Source organism: Ammospiza caudacuta, chromosome 8, assembly GCF_027887145.1.
Source record: "Ammospiza caudacuta isolate bAmmCau1 chromosome 8, bAmmCau1.pri, whole genome shotgun sequence".
NCBI lineage: Eukaryota > Metazoa > Chordata > Aves > Passeriformes > Passerellidae > Ammospiza > Ammospiza caudacuta.
In genome coordinates, this window is record NC_080600.1 from 15422422 (window position 1) to 15443795 (window position 21374).

Consider the following 21374-nt stretch of genomic DNA (forward strand, 5'->3'; position numbering starts at 1 on the left):
AAGTAACAACAACAACAAAAATGCATTTTCTAACATCTCTGTAAGCCTCCACCTATGGTATACCTAAATCATTATGATTAGCTTGTAATTAATATGTTATATCTGTGCAACTTAATTATATTCTCCTGTTATCCTGAAGCATCCTTTTCTGCTTGTTCCAGAACTAAGCTAATCACAGTACCATTGGAATATTCTTGCTGTTGGAGATTTATATTTACCAAGATTTTACAGCAGACTTCATGCAAAGTTCTGGTTCACCCCATCCTATTTGAGGAGCAAACTAAGAAGTAATCTCCCAAATCAAACCTTTGTGACTTTTTTGGTAAAAAATGCTCAACAATCCAACAAAGTGAAGTAGTCAGGGCCCTAGAAAAGCATTTCTACACCCTCCTAGGGTAATTCTAAATCTTTCTATATATATTAATAACTTTTTTCCTTTTTTTTTTTTTTTTGCTATGTGCCTAACTAGTGTGGAAATTAAAAACCTACTTAACAATACAATTACATTTCCCTGAAAAATAATCTGAGGAGATTTTAATTGTGATTTTATCATTGACTTATGTTCTTAAGTTTCCATCAGTAAGTACTAGCACTATATATAATTTCTCATAAATTGGTTACCACCACATATCTTTGTAGATAGAAGAGACTTTTTTGTTCATCCAATTCCCTCATATATCCCATCAGATAAATATAGTTCTGCATACATTTAGCAAACTTAAAAAACCCCATCTTACGCAAATTCATTTTTCATTTTCTTAGCATTATCAGACATTTATTTAAAAGCAACTTGCTATGAAAACAAGATCTATGTATGCTGCTGTATCCTAAATTAGTTTCTGAGAGCTCCATTATAATACAACTATTCATTGAAAAGGGCTCTGATAAATGTCCACTTTGATCTGCAGGGCTGGTGTGATACTCTAAATGGAAATGTGAATCTATTGGAGGGAGCCTGATTGAACCAGATACACCAGAAGGAAATTAAGATGCAAGAGACGTGGTTTAATCAGGCTGCAATTGTACTAATTTAACTCATCTGGGAAGTGAAGGGCCATAACTTGGACAGTGCAGATCATGATTATTTCTTTAATCACTGCCACGTGGTAGGAGGTAATGACTCCCTGCCCCCTGTGCCAGGTCCTGTGCCTGTTTGCAGAAGAGCAATTTAGGCGGTAGGACTGTGTGCTCCTCTCAAAGGCATGGGCAGGCAAAGGGCATGACCTCCCCTGGACAAGGCTTGTGTCAGATCAGTGCCCAAGAGCATCCCAGGGACAGCACAGGGTGGTACAGGAGTGCAAAATAGGAACCTTCTAAGCCACCATGCTAAAGGCACAACATGGAAAAGGGAACACCAGCTTGCTCATGCAGCTTAGCTCTCTGTCCTCTTGAAGGTGGGCCTCCCACCAGGGCTAATTTCAAGCATGATTTATCAGGGGCCCAAAACCCACTGGGGTGAAGAACTCCACTGGGTACCTGACATCTGCCAGCTGCAGCAGCATGAGCCCAACTCTGCTCCAATAACTCTCTAAAATGCTGCAGTCCCATAACCCTCTAAAATTCCTTGGTTAAAATAAACCCAAACAACCACTTTGCCCTTGTCAGTGTTATTTTAAAAGATTTCTGATATTTTATAAAACAGCTCTTTCAAAAAAACTGATGTCATATTAGTTTTAGGGCTGGAATACTGAGAATTGTTAGTCCAAGTGTGAGGGGACTCACACTTCAGGATTAATGATTCATTATACTTAATTCAACTTATATATGCAAGCTATATGAGTGAGTGATTTACACATAAATGATTCTTCTCTCTGTACTTTAAAGTATGTCTCCATTAAAAAATCTACTTTAAATATTCTCTATCTCCTCCAGTATCTTAGAATCTCTGTTTGTTCATGCTTCTGAGTGACACTGTGCTGTAACACCACCACAAAACTGAGGGAAAGTGAATGATGACATGGGTCAAAACTGGGATAGGACCTGGATGTCATCTTTTTGGTGGGAAAAATATATGTCTTTGCAACTCCAGACTCAATTTTTTCCGTAGTTTAGAGTACCTATTAATGTATTTTCCACATCAGTCCCACTGAACAACCCCCCACCAGTTTTGTGCTGATGGGAAGTGCACTGTGTGCGTCAGTCCTGCATCTTTTCCCGTCTCATTTCTGACAGGGAATAATTAATTGTCCTACTGATGGAGGACTATTCCTTATCCACATCACAGCAGGGCTATTGTTCATAGACTTTTTCCTCTGTGCAAAAGGAAATATGTGCATACAGAAAGCAAGATGTTATAAATACAATATTGTTGTTTTATGAAATAAGGGAAGAAGGAACAACATACTGAAATCTACTTTCCATAAATCTGTCAGTTTTCTGGAATTAGTTCAGGGACGTGCTGAAGCCAGTAGCAAAGGTCCCAGGATACTTTGGAATGCACAGCGATTGAAAATGAACATGCCTCTGTATAAATGTTTCATTTCATTTGACACAGATCTCATTTCAAGTGGCAAGCCTGTGCCTATGAAATTTCCTGTGTGTAAAGGTGTTTGTGTGGCAAAGTTTTGGCAGAGGGGGCACCACAGGGCTGGCTTCTGTGAGAAGCTGCCAGGAGCTTCCCCCGTGTGTGATGGAGCCTGTGCCAGGTGGCTCCAGGATGGACCCACCTCTGGCCAGGCTGAGCCCCTCAGCGAGGGTGAATATTGTGTTTGGGTTATCCCCAGATGGAGGAAGGAATGATGAATCTGACTCCGTGTTCTCAGAAGGCTAATTTATTATTTTATGATACTGTATTATATTAAAGAATGCTATACTAAAGTATACTAAAGAATACAGAAAGGATACAGACAGAAGGCTAAAAGGATAATAATGAAAACTCTTGACTCTCTCCAGAGTCCCAAGACACCTTGGCCCTGATTGACAAAGAGTGAAAACACTCACACCAGAAACCAATGAAACAATCACCGGTTGGATAAACAATCTCCAAACACATCCCACATGAGCAAAACAGAGGAGAAGCAAATGAGAGAAGAATTGTTTTCATTTTTTCTCTCAGGCTTACCAGCTTCCCAGGAGTAAAATCCTGGGCGAAGGGATTTTTCAGAGAATGTGAATGCCACAGGTGAGAGCCCCTCTGGGCTAGCAGGGGGAGAACCCAGGTCAGCTGCAGCCAGGGGAGAGAACAGTGAGGATGGGGGACACAAACAGCTCTCCTCAAGGCCATTCTGTGCTGCCCATGGCAGCAGTGCTGAGGGATCTCTCCCTGCCCTTAGCCCAGCCCAGCAGGCTGTGGTTATATTTCCTCTCCCTGTCCACATGAGGAGGGGAGGAGTGGAGTGGCTTTGGTGGGCAGCATACAGCTAGGACAACCCACCACAGCACCTTTTAATTTTACAATACCAAAGAAATCTGAAATTTAACTGCAGCAAGAGTTAAGGCATCCTTGACTCCCAGTCTCTCCCCATAAATATCCATCATCTTTCACCAGAGTCTAGGAATTAGCAATTTATTTGATATGAATTCAAGAAAAACTTTCTCTTTAAAGCTTTATCCTCTGCTATGTGATGTCAATGGGATTTTTGTCATTGACTTTAAAGGAAGTGGGGTCAAAATCCTAATTAATAGTGTCAGCTCCATCTATCAATCAAAAGTGTGCTATTCATAATGAAATATAATTACCAGAGCAGGTTAAAATGCCAGTATTAAATATAAATGCAAAATCTAAGTATTAAAGGAATAAGTGCATATGAAGTGTAAAACCTACACCTTTGAGGTGCTGCATATCTTCTGATGCTCCATGTCTTTTGGTTATTTAGGGTTTTTTCATCCTGGTGAGGTTTCCTAGGCTTCTGTAGAGAAGGTGTTTGTAAGTTCACATCCCTGGGTAGCTCTGAAATCAGGTCCCAAGCACTGCCCTCAATTCCCTTGAGGCTCTGCTCTGTACTGCCCTTGTGATAATGCCTTTATAGGGGTCCTTTTTGGGTTGTCTGTGTGACTCTGTACTGAAAGTTCCCAGTGAATAAGTAAAACAGACTTCTCCCTCCCTGCTCATTCAGCCCTGCATGCTTGGAGAGGCTGTGCAGATTCCTCCTTGTAGCTATGAGGAGTTTGCTCCATTGAAAAAGTGAATAAAAATGATCAAACACAGTGGAAAGAATTTGCAGTAGAATAGGGCATGCTGTGTGAAATGTATTTAGGTGAAAGCATCAGAAATTTGGACTGGAAATAGCCTGTTTTGCATTGCATTTGGTTGTCTCCCTAGAGTTTGGAGTGCCTGCATACCCACTGTCTGACTGCAAAAACCATTAGTTTATCTATTTCATACAGCCCAATTTTCTTTTATTTTACATATGATCACTGTTTGAATTGGTTTGATTTGTAGTATCTTAACTTATCCTGGAAAGATTCAGGATGTGAAAAAGAGGAATAAAATGCCAGGTGTATAATCTCCCTATAAAAATCTGAGCTTAGATCCTCAAAACTTTATGTACAACTAAATAAGCAAAGGAATCCCAACATGGCTTTTAGGATTATTTAGGAACTGGTAAGAGCATTAAACAAAAGCCATAGTAGATAATCCTAACAAGTGTAAAAAACCCCTCTTTGGACCTTTCAGTACAAAATCTTGCACAGGAATTTGCTTAAGGCATTATCAGCTCTAAATGGATGAGGTGAACTACAGCAGATCAGGGCATGCAGGAGGTCTGCAGAACATTTCTTCTGAATGGGTGTTTCCAGCATACATATTCTCAAGCAATTAAGTGAAAACCTGATATTTAAGACTGAAAATAGGCAAACCTGTGGGAATAATATTTTATAGCTAACAAGAAAGGTCTGGCCTTACATTTCATTTAAAAGAGATTAACCTCTATAGACCAGTAGCTGTCAGCATCATTTGCTTTCCTTGTCTCTACATATGGTGAAGGGAATCTTTAAAATTCACAGGAAAAAAACTGAAAATAAAATATTTTGTGTAAACAATTATGCTTCTGAATAGCAGCCAAGAGAAAATGGGTGTCTGGTTCAGTATAAATCACTCTCTATTACCAAAAATCTCTGGCAAACAAACTACATCAGGAGGGTGTTTGAAATAGCCTAACTGAATCAGGATTCCGTGTCTCACTGAAAACCAAGCAGAGGAAACAGCACCCTGGGGCCACACAGGTTTCTTTCCAAGGGCCAGCTGTCTGCAGGCTGCTTGTCTTTGGGAATTGCAGGGAGGAGAGGGGGCAGCCAGGCCCCCAGGGCAGGCACAGTGCCCAGCTGGCCATCCCTTGCACCTCTGCACCTCCCTGGCAGGGCTGTCCAGGGGTTTTGTCACCAGGACAGGCTGAGCAGCAGGCAGGGAAAGCTTACACTGCTTTCTGCAGCCAGACAAGGGATCTGACTGAGCCCCAGTGTCTGCCCATGAGCCTTGTAACCATCACTGGGAAACTGTTCTTCCTAGAAAAATGCCTCCTCCCAACACAAAGTTTTGTAGCTTTTTACCCTAGCCCATTGTAAACCCTGATGATACAACCCCCAGCCCCCAAAACCCTAAATTAAACACATGTAAAAATGCTAACATTTCCTGGCAATTTTGGCTTTCCTTTTTCTTCTTCAAGAATGCATTTTCCGAAAATTTAATTAATTGGTGATTAACTTTTACAAAAAAATAGTCTGGTTCAACTGAAGCTTCAGAGGTCTTTATGGAAGGGAAAAAGGTTTTGGTTTCACAGAACCAGAAGCTTAAAATTACTTAGGAAATGTAGAAGAAAAATAAATTTAAAATTCCTAACTGGTTTATGAGGAGCCCATTAAATTGAGATACTGCCCATTGAAGACCTAAGACAGCAGCAATGGCATTTGCCAGAACAGTTAAGCAGCATTGCTTTAATAATATATTAGACTAAAATTCTAATTATGATTTATTATGTCTCATAATAATGTACTTGGGAAAGCAAATCCAGCCTCCTGAGTATTTAGCATTTGAATGCTAAACAGATGCTGAACATTTATAAGGTAATTTTAAAAAATAACATTTCTGATGCACAGAACTGAAATGCATTGAAAATCTCTTAATAATGTTAATGCATCAACAAGGAAAAACAAAAACAACATTTTATAAAAGCAAATCAGATGTAGTAAAAATCTATGCAATAAAACTAATTAAAGTAAGATTGCTAATGCTAATTTATGAAAACTAATAGTTATGTTAGTAGAGGTAAAAAAATGCTTGGAAACGTAACCAAATTCCAAATAATAGCTAGGTGTCTCCCAGTCTGATAGCTTTTTAAATGGTACTAGAGTTCCTGGTGGAAGTTCTTCAAAAACCACATTGGTTTCTAGGACTTATTTCTGTATATTCATCATTTGACACGAGCTCTAGAGATGAGTGAGAAACATCTGAAAGCAGCCTTTGCCCAATGTTTCTTCTGAGACAGTGAAGATCCTGCAGAGAATAAGCCAAGATTTTGAGAATTGTGGTTCTGGACTTCAACACCTAAATCCCACCCATGCCACACTTTGAGTGCCAATATTTTTTGAAGATAATTACTTAAATAAAGCAGAAGTCATCAAATTAACCTTGCATCTTTAAAGCCTTGCATTAGTACAGCCCCCATAGGCCCACCCTTCCCCTTTGTGTAAATCTGATAAATATATATTTAAACATAGACCACTCTAAAAATTATTCCCTATATATAGAAGTGTTGCAGGTAAAATAAAATATGCCAGTTCCTTCCCTTAGAAAACAGCCTTTTTTAACAGTGGAGGCAGAGCCAGTGTTGCCTAGGGCAATGGCAAAATGAGTTAACACTCCTAGCAAGAAACTGTCTTCATTAAGGTGTATTATTTAATATAAGGCTTGTACAAATTAGGCCAGACCATGTATGGAGAAAGGAAAGATGGCTAATTTCTGCTTTTAAAGGGAAAAAATTGACATTTTAATTCAGAACCCTTATGTTTCTGAGAGTCCTTGACTCCTAATGATAGGCTGCATTTTGAATAAATCAATTGCAGTGTTCTCCACTTGGAATATATAATCTGTTTCAAATTTCAGATTTCACTGCATACCACTAGTATATTCATGTCTTCTCTACAATTGCAATTATTTAAGGAAAATGGAAGAATCAAAAGTAACTCCATTTGCAGGATCATATTTGAAGGTGTAAAATAACTATTTAAAGAAGTCATTTTACAGAATTGAAGACTTCGGACACTACTCATGAGCAAATATCTTGGAATTTTTCCTATATTTTGTCTACCCGTGGTTCATTTTAGTTCTGTTTCATAGCTGTCCTGTGTGCATTCAGCCTAAAACTCTCCTCCTTTTATAGGCAAGGCAAATAAATTTCTCCCAATTTGCTTGACATGATGAGTTGAGACTGACCTGAGGATTAAGAGATGAGGAATGACTAAAATGGCAGGAATTAGCTTTTGCTGGGTCATTACTTTGTAACAATTGGAATAGGGAAAAAAAATTGATCCCCTTTTTTGCTCAGTAAATTCCTCACTGGCTCCCAGGAGCCAAATTCAAAGTTTAGAGTAGTGCACTGGGTGTAGAGCAGAACACGTTTGTTTGTAAGTCATCTTTCTTTTGGCATCACAGCAGGAAAAAAAAAAACAACAAAAAAAAACCAAAATGGAAGAAGCACTTATCTCACTCTGTCCAGTGAAAGTCTGGTATCTGCTTTTCTCACTGATAAGCTGGGGGTTTGTGAGGGGAGGTTTGAAGTCAGTTTAACACATTACTGTTTTGCTGTGGTTTTAGGCTAGTTTTCAGGGTCTATTTTATTCAGATAACTTTTGCATTTCTGCTGGCTAATCTCACATAAAAAGTCTCTTGTGTAATTTTTTTTCAAATTTTTCCCCCCTTCCTGGCTTGAGAAGCAGATTTACATCAACTGAAAAGAAGAAAATATAATTGAGTGATATTTCTTTTCAGTATTTTTCTCAAGTTCTGAATTTCTCATGCCTCTTGTTTTTGTGTTCAGTCCCTTGTTGTTTCTTGCTTTTTTCCTGGTGATCTGTATTTCATAGAAGCTATAGAAGTGGAATAAATGTCAGATCTTCATGCAGGCTTTACAGTGGCAGCTGAACTTCTGGAGTGATCTCTTTTCCCAACGCTACCTCTGGGTCAGCCAGACCCACTATCACTCCCTATCAGCTTTTGCAAACTGCATCTTATTTACTAAATCACACAGAAGAAACAAAACCTTTTCACCTTTCTCGGGCACACTTTCAACATGCAGTCAGTGCACAATTTTACCAACAGCAAGTTCTTTTCATTCATGGCCTGCTTCTCTCTTGTGCTTTCAGTGCTAGGCTCTCAAAACACCTTGCAAAAAGCAAGGACTGGATTTTGACACACTTCTGTGTTAATGCCCAGAAGGAAGGCTGGCAGAATGACCTGGGCACAGCCCCATGAAGGCTGGCCATGGCACATTGACATGGCATGGCACTTGGCTGGCCATGGCACACACACATGGTGCTGATGGTGGGAAGTTTCTCCCTCCCACAAGTCAGAGAGAAGCCCAGCCTGGTCCAGCAGGTCCCTGTGCTCACAGGAGCCCTCCTGGCAGGCCCCTTTCCTGCCTGCAGCCTCACATCAGCGGGACAAAAAGGCACTGACTGGGCACCCCTGGCTCATGTTACATTCAGGATGGGATACAGTGCAAAGCAGAGCGAGAATTTGAGAATTAGTTCAGCATGAAGCCTTGATTGCCAAGACAGGAACGTTGACTCCATTATAAGTTAGTAAAAGCATTTGAAAACATTTCAAAAATACCCACACAGACCTCTGTAAATTGTGCTCAAAGGTGATAATGATCTGCAGAGGTCCTGCCTCTCACACATTTGTGACACAGGAAAATGGTAGCAACCTTTCCAAAGAGGAAAATTTCGTTCATCTGACCAAGTACTGCATCTGAATGCTTATGTTGGAGAGTGTTCCAAATCTCATCCAAAGTGTCCTGATAGCTAGGAGTCTAATGGAGCTTTATATATCCATGTTAATCACTGTGTAGCAATGCCTAGGTGTAAAAATGGCTCAGAACCACTGCACTGTGGAAACTTTTGGAAGAGAGGTTTCCTGGAAGGATCTCTGACTCCCTCCCCTGCTGCCTTGATGGGCAGGGCAGGAGGAACAACTCTCATTGCTGAGATCAGGTCCAGGTCCCCTTCCAGCTCCTTCAGTTTGAACATTTTCTATTCAAATCAAATAGCAGTGTCTTACTTTTAAAGGGGGAAATGGATATGTGGAATCAGTGCTCTAAAGACATGTCAATAGATGAGTTTTGTTCTCTCTTCAGCTACAGCAAACAAATCTGCTTGAACACAGGTCCCCGTTTGTGAATTCCTGTCAGCACTGGAACATGGCAAGGCATGTTTTGTCTGGCTTTGGATCTAAACTGCTCTAATTGCTTTCACCTCCTCCCAAGCAGAGACAGATAGAGCATTGTGTTCACTGAAAAATGTCACTTCCAGCATGTGGTTGGCATAATGTCATAAAATTTACTTTAAAAATGCGTTTCTGACCAGAAACAGAACACTAAAATACCTAAAGTGTCTCTCCGTGCCCTCTCCGTGATTCATTCTTGCACTTAGAGATTTGAAGCTATTTTAGAGAAATAGGATAAAAAGAACCTACCAGATCAGGATGATTTCATGTATGGATGTTTGTACATTAATACATTCCCAGTCTGACTGCGTGGTGTGAGCAGATCCATTAACTTCAAGGGAACTGCAGCTGTAACTGTATTTATAGGAATATAATATTAATTAAAAATTCTCATGTGCTATGGGATAGTTTGTGTAAAAGAATCCTTTCCACTTCTCCAATTTTTTTCCTAACAGTTAGGAATTATATGCTAAATGCTTAAGAAGTTTGGACAAAAATGCATTGAAGCAATCTCTTCATTGCAAGCTAAAGCATGCATAGCAAATATACTGCATTTTGCCTGTAGTAATTGCAGATCACAGTCTTTAGAGAGATCTATTTCACTTGATCAGGTAATCACATAAATCAGACCATGTTTGCAGGTCATTGTGAGACTAATTGTGAAAATATATGAACCATGATGCATTTTTTTTCCCTTTGAATCTTTATACAAGACCTTGACACTGACTTTATTTGTAGAAGAAAAAAGCCATTAGATTATGAGATATTGCTGTTTATTACTTGTATTACAGTGGCACCAGGCTGCCTCACATTAGATGACATTTCCATTATATAACAAATTGGGAACTTTGTGTAGATTACAGTCCAAAGTAGAAAGAGAAATCAGGGAATCGCTCCGAGTTCCTCATTTCCAGTGGCAAGGAAAAAAATAATAAAAAAAACTGGCTGATAATGTGATCTTCTGAACTGAAGTGATATAATTAACACAGGCACAGAAGCAGTCCCCTTCCTGCTCTGAAAGACAAAGGCATTAGTTTCATGTTAAGCACATTTTACCCCTTTTGAATAAACAAGGACATATTTTTAAGATTAAATAGGATTCTCCAGGGCTTTCTTAACAGGCAATCACAATGACTTGTACACAGTCACAAAGGGAATTTATTACATACAGGATATAGGACTTGTTGAATCACAGGGAAGTTTATCAGCTCTGAGATTTCACTATCTTCCACAAAAACAACTGAAAAATAATTTCTTTAGATATTAGATACTCTTGTAATTCCTGTAACAATTAAGTACCTAATTATGTGTAAAACAGTATCTAATCTAGTCCCTTCCATTTTGCTTGCTACCACCAGACAGAAATTATATTTTCCAGAATCCAGTAACCCAGAAATAAATAGCTGAGAATTTCTGAGAGGGTGCCTAGAGCTGAGAATCCTACAGCTTGGCTGGGACATGAAAGATGACAGCCAAGGCAGCAGTGGAAAAGATGGTGTTTGCTGTTAGTTTGATAATAAGAGGGTGAGTGCTCCAAAGTTGGCTCACAATTCTCCAGTATCTTGCAATAACTAAAAAGTCTTTTCACAGCAATACAATAACACATTTTATATAAAAGTTACAATTTGGTAACCTTTCACAATTTCATGCCTCCATTTCATTGCACAGAACCATGATGGGGTCCCTTTTAAATGCTGAGAGATAAGAGATTGATAAAAGAAGGAAAGTGTGAGAGGGAGAAAAAGGTAAAAGGTTTCTGCTCAGGGTTCTAAATTAATACATTATTGATCAAAACTTGAATCAGAAAAGTTCAATGATTTGGTCACCACTAGCCTTTATTCCTTCCATCAATTCATATGCAGTCAATATCCTATTATATTGCTGCTTTGAAAGGATGTCTAGAGGAATAATGTGCTTGAACAATGCATTCCAGTGAACCTACCTGACTGTAACTATGGGATTCATTTTTCTCCCAGTTATACAAGAAATAAATAGGATCTATAAAACACACAAATGGCACAGGTACTACTGCAACAGTTTGGGCACTAATATGTAGCTGACACTGGTGAAATCTGTACCAATCTCCATCTTAAAGCATGAAGAAATTATTTGATCTTCTTTATACATATATACACACACACACACACACACACATATATATATATATATATATATATATATATATATATATACACATATATATATATATAAAATTTATGCATCTCCTTGAGTAAATGCTTCTGCTTCTTTTTGATTCCCCAGGAAATAGATCTTCCAAGAACCTTTAGCCAGCGTTAACATTCTATGTCACTTCATTCACCGTATCGTGTCGAAATTAGCATTAGGTGATTATAGCTCAATGTAATCAGCTGCGTATATTAGAAGAGCAGAAACGCACCCTGCAGTTGATTACCCTAATTTTCAGCCAGCAGTGGCAGACACAGATTTCCCCAGTGCTCAGGGCAGCAATATGGGCTGAGCTGTCTGTGTCCATGGTGCTCCTGCTCCAGGGCAGGTGGTGCTGAGGGGGCACAGCACCCTGCAGGCCATGGGCACCTTGCAGGCACAGCACCCTGCAGGCCATGGGCACCTTGTTCAGTGCCCTGGAGCTTCCACATCCATCACTGGGGCTCTGAGGTACCCCCCTGCATCCCTGCCAGTGGAGGTCATAGCATGCTCCAGGGCTCAGGGTGGTTTGCCCAATAGCACAAAAAACAATAGCTATAAAAAGACAGTGTGGTAATACAACGAAAAATAAAAAAAGCTACTTTAAAAAATAAAACAGGGACTTTTCAGTTAGAAAGCAGTTATTGTAAAGAATAGTTAATAAAGATAACATAGAAAAACCTACATACCCATGGTGGTGGTTAATAGCATAACAGTGAGTGTTAGATGTGTTGTTTTTCTGTTCAGTTACAAGGAAAGTACATTTAATCTTTTGATTCCTTGGAAAATGCTTACTTGAAGACAGCTGGACTGGGAACAAAGAACCAGAAAAACTATTTCATTTTGCTTTTTTGTATGAGCAATTAAATAAAAAAGATACCAGTTCTGTTGATTAGCTAGAGTTGTGCAACACCTTCTGCTAACTTGCAGCAGATCTGGCTCTAGAGAGAAATAAAAGAGTTCAGAGAAACAGATTTGCCTTTGCTTTTCCCTTTTCCCAATATTCTCTATTTTACTCTTCCTTTCTTTCTCATTTCCTTTTTTCTTTTGCTCTTTTTGTTATCTTCTCTCTTTTTTGTAGCCAGAAAAGCCAGAGAAGCTGCAAGACCATGAGGCCCTTACCAAACAAGAGGGTGGCAGGGAGTTTGCGGCTAGCAAATTCCCATCACCTTTGCTAGGCACATTAAACACCACAAAAGTGTTAATGTGATGGGAGAGGTATGAGCAAGCAGTCCAGCTCTCTCCTTCCCTCCCTCTGATTCCCTAAAAGGAAGGGAAAGGAGTACCTGCCTGCCTGGAAGCTCTGTAGGGTTGGGGATGTGACAGGGATGAGATTGCCTCACCTTGGTTTCCACAGAGGAGAAATCCGTGTTCTCAGGGCCATTAAGCCTGGCTTGTGAAGGCTGGCATGGTTGGCTGTGTTACACTAATTGCCATTTAAATTACCTCTTGCCATCCACTGCATGGATGACAACTTTCTGCTGCAGTGCCAGGTTCTCAAAGGCTGACACCCTGACTTTCTTCCCCCACCCTTAGGCTGAGAGAGGTGAGTGTGAGGGTTAGTGAACATGGAACTGGATCTGCTGCCTGCTCTAGCAATAAAGACATTAGAAATTCAGTTTACAGCCTGACTTCTGTTGTCTGAGGAGGTTCTAAAGAACTTTTTACCAGTCTGGTTTTGTAACTTGCTAGTGCTTGTGTGTGTGTATTACCATAACTTCCAGTAAAATGATATATTAATCTTCCACCTTCAGAAGGTTCTACTGGAGAACCACTGGGGTATCAGGAAAAATGAATTATAAAAATCAATAGTGAACAGAAAAAAGGGACTACTAAAAATGGAAGATTTTAATTGACCGCTTCAGCCTTCTTCAGAACTTTGGTTTGGTTCAAGGCAAAATCAGTAAGAAATAGCTGATTACTAAAATGAGAGGTATGCTATACATTGATTAATAGCTACAAAGAATTTCTCTGTGCATTTTCTTATCTGGTTCCAGTGGTAAATCATTAAGTGTGAATCCTTTCTTTTGCTGCTGTTTTTGTAATCAAAGATAATAATTCAGATTACAACATGTTCCTTTGTGCAAAAATTAGAGCAACAGCTATGGAAGGCAAGACTAAGCAGGGTCTAGCCATTTAGTGTCACACAGTGTGTTTTACAGCAGTTGCATTGTCATTATCAAAACTTGTTCTAAACTGACCCATGTTTTGTCAAACAGCTGGGCTGTCTTTTATGCTATTTCATTGTTAATTTCTTTGCAGTGGACCATCCTAAGGCTTCAGCCATGGGCATGTTCACAGGGAAAAAGGTCAGAAATATATCTGGGGTTTTATTTGCTGCTGTTTGTTACTTGTTGCTCATGACTAAACTGCTGCTAGGAAAATGCATCACTTTTGGTGTCTGTATTATTCTGCACATGCAAGAGGACACCATTCATTTCACCCACACTGCAAAGGATTCTAAGACAGAAATTTAATTTTGCATTCAACCTGAAGTTTGAAAGAAATTGTTTCTTTGAATTCATGGCCGCTACAGATCTCTTTGTCCAAGTCAGAATTTTATCTGACTGCTTGCCCATAGGCCAAAGAAAATAATCAGCAAACCTAAGAGTATGTTCTATAGAGTGTGTTATAAGGAAGTAGGGCACAGATTCCAATCTTCAGTAGCCAAACCATGTGGAAATGTGAGAACTCCTTCAACTATGTAAGATGAGCTATCTAGCTCTCAGTCTGGCAACACAAGACTTATGCGCTGAAATTATTTGAAAACAATGAAGATCATTTAAATAAAAGCTGTGAGGCTTCAGAAGCTCAGTGGAGAAGACCACAATGTTTCCCACTGTCAATAAACTCAAATACCAGATCATCACACACACTGGGGCATATTGTGAGTTGGAACAGACTGCAAGCAGGATGGCAGGAGAGGCAGAGCAGGGCCCTGCTTGTAAGGCTGCTGTGACAAGAATGATGGTGGCTGACTTTGTGTTTCATGCAGATAGGCTCTGAAACCTTACTGGTTTCCCAGTTCAAAAGAATCCCTTTGGGGTGTAGTTTGGACAGGCTGCCTCTCTCACTGCTGCCCCAGGGGCTTGTGCAGCTCTCACAGGCAGCAGCAGCGACGTGTGCAGGTGGCATGGCAGTGGGGTGAGTGGTGTCCCCACACACCATGTCTTATGTAGGGGCAGTGACCTGCTCCCTCACTTGGACAGCTGCCATCCTCCCCCTCCCCGGACACACAGCTCCAAATATCCTCGCTGTTCCCCTGTGTGTGCCCAGCTGCACTCCCTGCCCCAGTCCCTGTGGAAGAGCTTCTCCACTTCCCGCCTTTTCTCCTACCGTACCCTGATTTGCCTCTTCTCTGGTCCTGAGGAGGAAATCAATATTCTGGCACTGGTGGGTTCTGAACAGATCACTTGGAAACATTGATCTGGGAACATTTTCTGGGGAGAAAAGGTTTGTACGCCTGTGTTAAAAGCTCTGCCAAACAGAAAACACTGGGCAGAAAACACATCAGTGCTTCTTACAGAAAGCCTAAAATGTCAGAGGGAAAAGGGAAAGTAATAGTCAATAAGAGTTGGAAAGTGACTTTGATACCGATTTCCAGGGAAATAGAGTCCTTTCTTTTCTTTTTCAGGATGGATTGGTTTACATCTGAACTTTTCCTTTTAAAATGGTTGCATACTTGAATTTATTTTCATTAATTTATTTCCAAGCCAATGTTTCTGTTGGTATCTAATGTTATTGATGGTGTAAATATTGCTGTTTTAAAGATGGCAAATTAGTACATAGAACTAATAGGAGCAGGTCCATTATCTTTGCACCTAAGAGGGGTCAAATATATATGCAGAGATGTCCTTCAAACACATTTTGAAGTCTTTACTAAAATACAACTAAAAGGTCCTGTATGAAGCAATATGCCCCATTAAAATCTCACCATATACTCTTGCTATGGACATCTTCCCTTCCTAGCACAAAATTTAGAAATATCTGGAATCACTTGCATCTTTTTCTCTGCAAAACAATTCAGAAATCCAAGGACAGATATGATGGAATTATTCTGGTTCTCATTGCAGCTGAAAAAAATCTCCTCTGTTCTTATTAAAAATAATCATTATTATTTCATCAGGTAATGTTAGTGGTAAACCCACAGAATTATGTTCTGTTTCCTTTCAATGTGTTTAGAACAGAAAAATAGCTCCTTTTCCTCAGATATTTGAAAATAAGTGTCCTCTGGAAATCTGGATTTCCCTAGAGATTTGAAAGTAAATGTCCTCTGGAAATCTGGCAAGATAAAAGAGCTTCAGGCAATACCAAATTAAAGCCCAGCAGACACAGTTCTTACATTGCTGCAGTGAAGCAAATCCTGCACTTCAAAGCATTAAATTTTTCAAGGTGAAACTGAGGATCTAGTTGCATTTTCCTGTGCACTTCAATGACTAAAAATGCAGTTCAACCCACTTGTGGCCTCAAAACTGTCAATGAGGGCTTTCCCAAGGAAAAATCCAAAGTGGTCTGACAACAGAACAAAGCAGGTGTCAGTGGCTTCAGGAGCCCTTACACACTGCTTATTAACTTCAGGGGCTACTCCACCCTTGAGGAGACAAAGTTGTGCACGTCTCTTTAGCACAGACATATATTAACCCAATTGCTTCTTTTTTACTTTTTCTCTACTTAAAACGAAAGAGTCTAAAGGCCAACAAGCTGAAGGGAAGTGTTTCTGGTTACCTAGCTACTGGAAAAACACACTCATCTGTAACACTAAGAAATCTATTTGGACAGAGCTGTTCTCCTTCAGCTGTTTCCAACCATACCATTGATCAGCAGTGGAAAGGTTGTTTTAAAACTATAGATAGAACAGGTGTTCTCTAATGCATTTGTAGATCTTAATCTCCTGAAAATTGTCTTTAAGAAAAAAAAATATTACATCTAATTTTGTTTTTAAGACCCAACCATATATTTTACCTTCCACTATCTCTACTGTAAGGAAGTGCTATAGTGCTCTACTATTGTCAGTACTTGTAGGATTTATTCTGACATGCTGGTGTTCCTCTGCCTGAGAATTAACATAAGACAATCCACTTGTGTTTCCTCAAACAAACAGCCTCTTTTATTGTCCAGAGCTTTCTTTTATTATCAGTTCAAAACTCCAGGGTCAAGACAGCTCCTTGGTCTATGTCCTCTCAGACTCTGAACAAAAAAAAAGCCTGCACTCTTGGAGAGCTCCAATGGCTTGTAAGGTCCTGTCGGCCAAACCAGAGACTAGTTCACAGAGCTTAGCTAGACATTGTAATTGTATATATTTTCAGAACACATCAGCTTGCAATGCAACAGTATTCTTTCCTTGACCAACATAAATTACCTCTTCTTCGCTAGAATGTCATTCCTTCCCCCATATCCCTTTCCACGTGTCCCTTTGGGCACCCAGGCCCCCTACAAACATGAGCTGATATTTTGCAGCCATGCCCCAGAGAGATGGGAAGGGTCCCCTGCCTCTGGTCTAGCTTGCTTGGGTTTCTGACTGGCTCTGAGGCAGGGGCTGCCATTCCTTGCTCCCTTGTGGGGAGAGCAGAGCCGCCGGAACCGCACACAGCGTGCAGGCCCTGCCTGACAGCGCTGCCATTCCTTGCTCGTGGGGAGAGCAGAGCCGCCAGAACCGCACCCAGCGTGCAGGCCCTGCCTGACAGCGCTGCCATTCCTCGCTCCCTTGTGGGGAGAGCAGAGCCGCCGGAACCGCACCCAGCGTGCAGGCCCGGCCTGACAGCGCTGCCATTCCTTGCTCGTGGGGAGAGCAGAGCCACAGGAACCGCACCCAGCGTGCAGGCCCGGCCTGACAGCGCTGCCATTCCTCGCTCCCTCGTGGGGAGAGCAGAGCCGCAGGAACCGCACCCAGCGTGCAGGCCCGGCCTGACAGCGCTGCCATTCCTCGCTCACTCATGGGGAGAGCAGAGCCGCAGGAACCGCACCCAGCGTGCAGGCCCGGCCTGACAGCGCTGCGGCCGCTGGGACGGTCGTGCCTCCGAGTCTCAGCCACTCCCGGCTGCTGCTGCTGATCCGTTTGCTTTTAGGCACACCCAAAGCTCTCAGCTGGGCCACGGTGGTCTCTGGTTCTGCCCTCTTCCTGTCCCTGTGTAGGGATGGGGGCATTGCTGTGCTTTCAGGCTGCTGTCCTGGGGCAGATGTGGGCCCTATGGACAGCCGGAGCAATCTGCCCACCATGCCCCTCTCTGGCTTTGCCATCCACTGTCAAGTGGCCTTGGGAAACCTCGGAATCAACAAGTCCTGGTGCCAGATGTTGTTTCTGTGGTTTGCTTGCTTAGACTTTTGTTAACATGAGAAGTGGACTTTGGCCCTTGAAGTCTTTAAAGCTTTTGCGAGATTCATCTGTTTACTGTGCTGAACATGCAAGGTGATACAAGGTGACATCTCAAATTTTTTTCAAGTGTCTTTAATCACCTTCAACATTGAATTTCTACCCTCTGCTCAAAGGCTGAATAATTCCAGGGTATTGCTAAGAGGGGAAACAGTGGTGTTAAGAGAATCCTTTTGTTGCCTAGCTAGTCAGTTTCCCAGCAACTGAGAATCCACAAAAAGAAAAAGCATAAATACAAAGTACTTTCCTGCCTTTCTGGGACACTCTGGTCCAGAATCCATCCTTCACTTGATCTATACACTTATTTTTATTACCATGATTTTCTTTTTTTAGAGTATTATTAATTTTCCATGGACAGCGGTGTCCATTTTATACCTGTTTGTATATTATGTCTACTTTAAAAAATGGCAAAAATAAAAAAATCTAAATGTTTTATGAATGCCTGAAGGCCCCCTATTAATATCTACATTGTGGCGTAGAGCAGTGCTGCCAAATAAACTTATACCATTAGCATCTATTGAGTTGTCTTGGCAACAGAAGAAGGAATCTCGCCTCGCAGCAAGACCATGCTCAATGTCCTGTTTGTGACTGATTACAATTAGTTATCTGCTACCATATATGAGATGTGTGGTGATTTCAGGATGGGATTTTCATTCTGGGTATGTTGGATTTGCAGTCTTCAGTCCTTTGGAATCGTTATGCATAAACTGATTTGCTTTGCTGGACTCTGGCTGTGCTCAGCTGTCTTTTGAAGTTTTACCATTGGTGGTTTCTCAAGAATTTTACTAGAGTAAATCCTCTCAGAGGCCTCTCAGAGCCATTTTCATATTTTCCCCTTTCTATATTTCATGTCATTTTCCTTTGTGTAGAATGCAAATGCACACTGCAAACAAAATGTTCAGTGCAGCTAAACATGCAGTGATCAAATACATATTTTTTTTCTAGCTTCTCCTTCCCTGTTAAGATTATTAAAGCTGCTCTGAGTCTTAGCTTTATACAGAGTATTTTAAAAATTATTGGGTCAGATAGAATATGAAAACTTAGAGAGACTGAGATCGATTTGTCTCTGAATAGTTTCTTGCAGCAGTGGCAGCTCTTTGAACAGTAGTGTTACACTATCTAAGAGTACTTCTCATCTTGTTGTATTGCCCTTTCTTGCAGTTGGTTTTTCAAAATTGATCATAAAATCATAGAATATCCTGCATTGGAAGGGGTGCACAGGACAGCCCCAAGAAACACACCATGTGCATTACAGCATATTACTCCTTGAACTCTGGCACATTTGGTGCTGTGACCACTTCCTGTCCTTTTTATCTTCTTTTCCATGGTCCCAGGTGTCCAGTGTCCTATTGAATAAGGAATCTGATAAATAAACATAAGCAAATTATGGAGGTCCTTGGAACAACAGGCCTCACTTCCTTCATTCCTTTTAAAAAAATAAATCTTACCTTCCCCTGCATTATATCCACTTTTGACAGAGGTAAGGCTCATGGGTAGAAGCAATGATAGCTTTTGGATAGCAATAGCAAGAACAAAATACATCCTTCAAAAACATGGGCCAATATCATAACATCAGTCCTTCTCCTGGCATAGTCTAAAAGACTGTAGTCCGGAAGTCAAAATTTCACTCACTCTGAATGTTAACATGAAGGAACAATATCCTCAGAGCTCCGCAGTACTGAAGGGTCACTACTCTGAGGTAAACATCACAGAAATTCTCAACTATGACTTATGACTTTGTCAAAAAGAGAGGATGTGTAGTGAGAATTTTTACAGGTTCTCCAGACTTCGTCCCTACGGAGTTTCCAGGTAAAGATGCACATCAGAAATACAAATCAGTTCCCAGTTGTGGTATTCCTTGGCTGTAACGAGATTTCAGGATTCTTGGAAATACTTTTGCAAACAACTGACTCACTATAAACCCTATTGGAGGTCTGTACTTTTGACTGATTCTGATTCTGAACCCTAAGAAACCTTACTCGTTTTAAGTCCTACAGAAGACTAACTTTGCTTTCTGAGCAACACCCCGAAGGCTTTATGTCTTGTAGACCATGCTAAATAAATGAGCTGCCTGAAAAAAATGGTATCTCTTGTGCATGTTTCTACTTTCTACAGAAACGACACTTTCTGAAAAAAAAAAAAAGGCGTTTGAGGAACTGATTCATCAGCATCTTTAATATCCATGACAACTTCAAATAAAAAAGCTCAAAAGGAGAACTTGATATTTCTTGCTTTACAACGTCTTTTTTCACTCGTTTAAAGAGGTCTCAGTGCAAATACTTTCAGATCAATGCTCAGGACAGCCTCTTAAAATGTGCTAGCATTAGAGCACTGCTGTTCAGATACAATCTTACGGTCAAAGAGATGAAAATACAGTTTCTCACCCGTTGTAGAACATACAAAATAAAAGAACTGATGATTTACCTTATAGTCGGCAACTTGCTGCCTTTAGGACATGTAGTATGTTTAGAATAATAGATCTTTTCTTATTTCTTTTCTTATCTCTAAGGAGGACTAAAATTTTTTTGTTGTTGTTACAATAAAAAGCAGCAGTCAGTATAGTGTATTCAATCCAGATCTTTCTTCCAGTCCCTTTCTGTCCCTTCCCTGAGCCTGAGGTCAGAAGTCACTTTTTAATTTGTGGTTGGCTTTTTTTTTCTCCCTATTTGTCTGGAACTCCCTTTTTCTTTATTCACCCCAAGACAATAAATCACCTTTCTTTTAATCTCTCTCCACAAAATATTCACTTTTCTCCTTAACTTATAATTGGCTCTCTTGCTGTATGGCTCACTGCGATACTTATCTAAGAAAAGTTATATAATGAAGAGCATGAGAAAGACATCCTTACTTCTTAAAAACTTTTCTGAACCTGGAGCTGTCTTGGCAGTATGTCAGAAAAATTACTCTTGTGTTTATGTTTCCAAAACAGTGTCAGGAAGAAGAAATCAGTCATCTCATATCTGAATTGTTTAAAAGGTCTGCTGCTGTTCCTGGCTGCTATGCTATCCACCCATGTCATGAAGATGGTCATTACAAGAGTTCCTATGGAAAAAGAGTCTCTCATGCTCATTGTTTGAGTTTCACACAAGAAAACAATAAATCACCATTCTGGCAACGGTGTTCACAGGAAGGAAGGAAGCACAGCCAGTTCCATTTGCTGCAGATATGTTCTTTCCTTAGAGCTATGTCACCTCTTCCTTGGACACTTGGAGAGCTCATTTGTAGTGTTTCAGGTATGGCTGGTTGGTTTCCTTGATGATGAATTATCTGCATCATATTTTGTTCTTTTCATACACACTGAGCTGCAGCATGATTTCAGAAGACTGCACAAAGGGGTGTGGCAGTGGCAGGTGTTTGATTTGTGTCTCACTTTGGTGGCAAAAGCCATCAATCACTTATTTTCACCCATATGTTGTGCCTTTAAGAGTGGTGTTGTGAAGTAGATCAAGAGGTACTTGT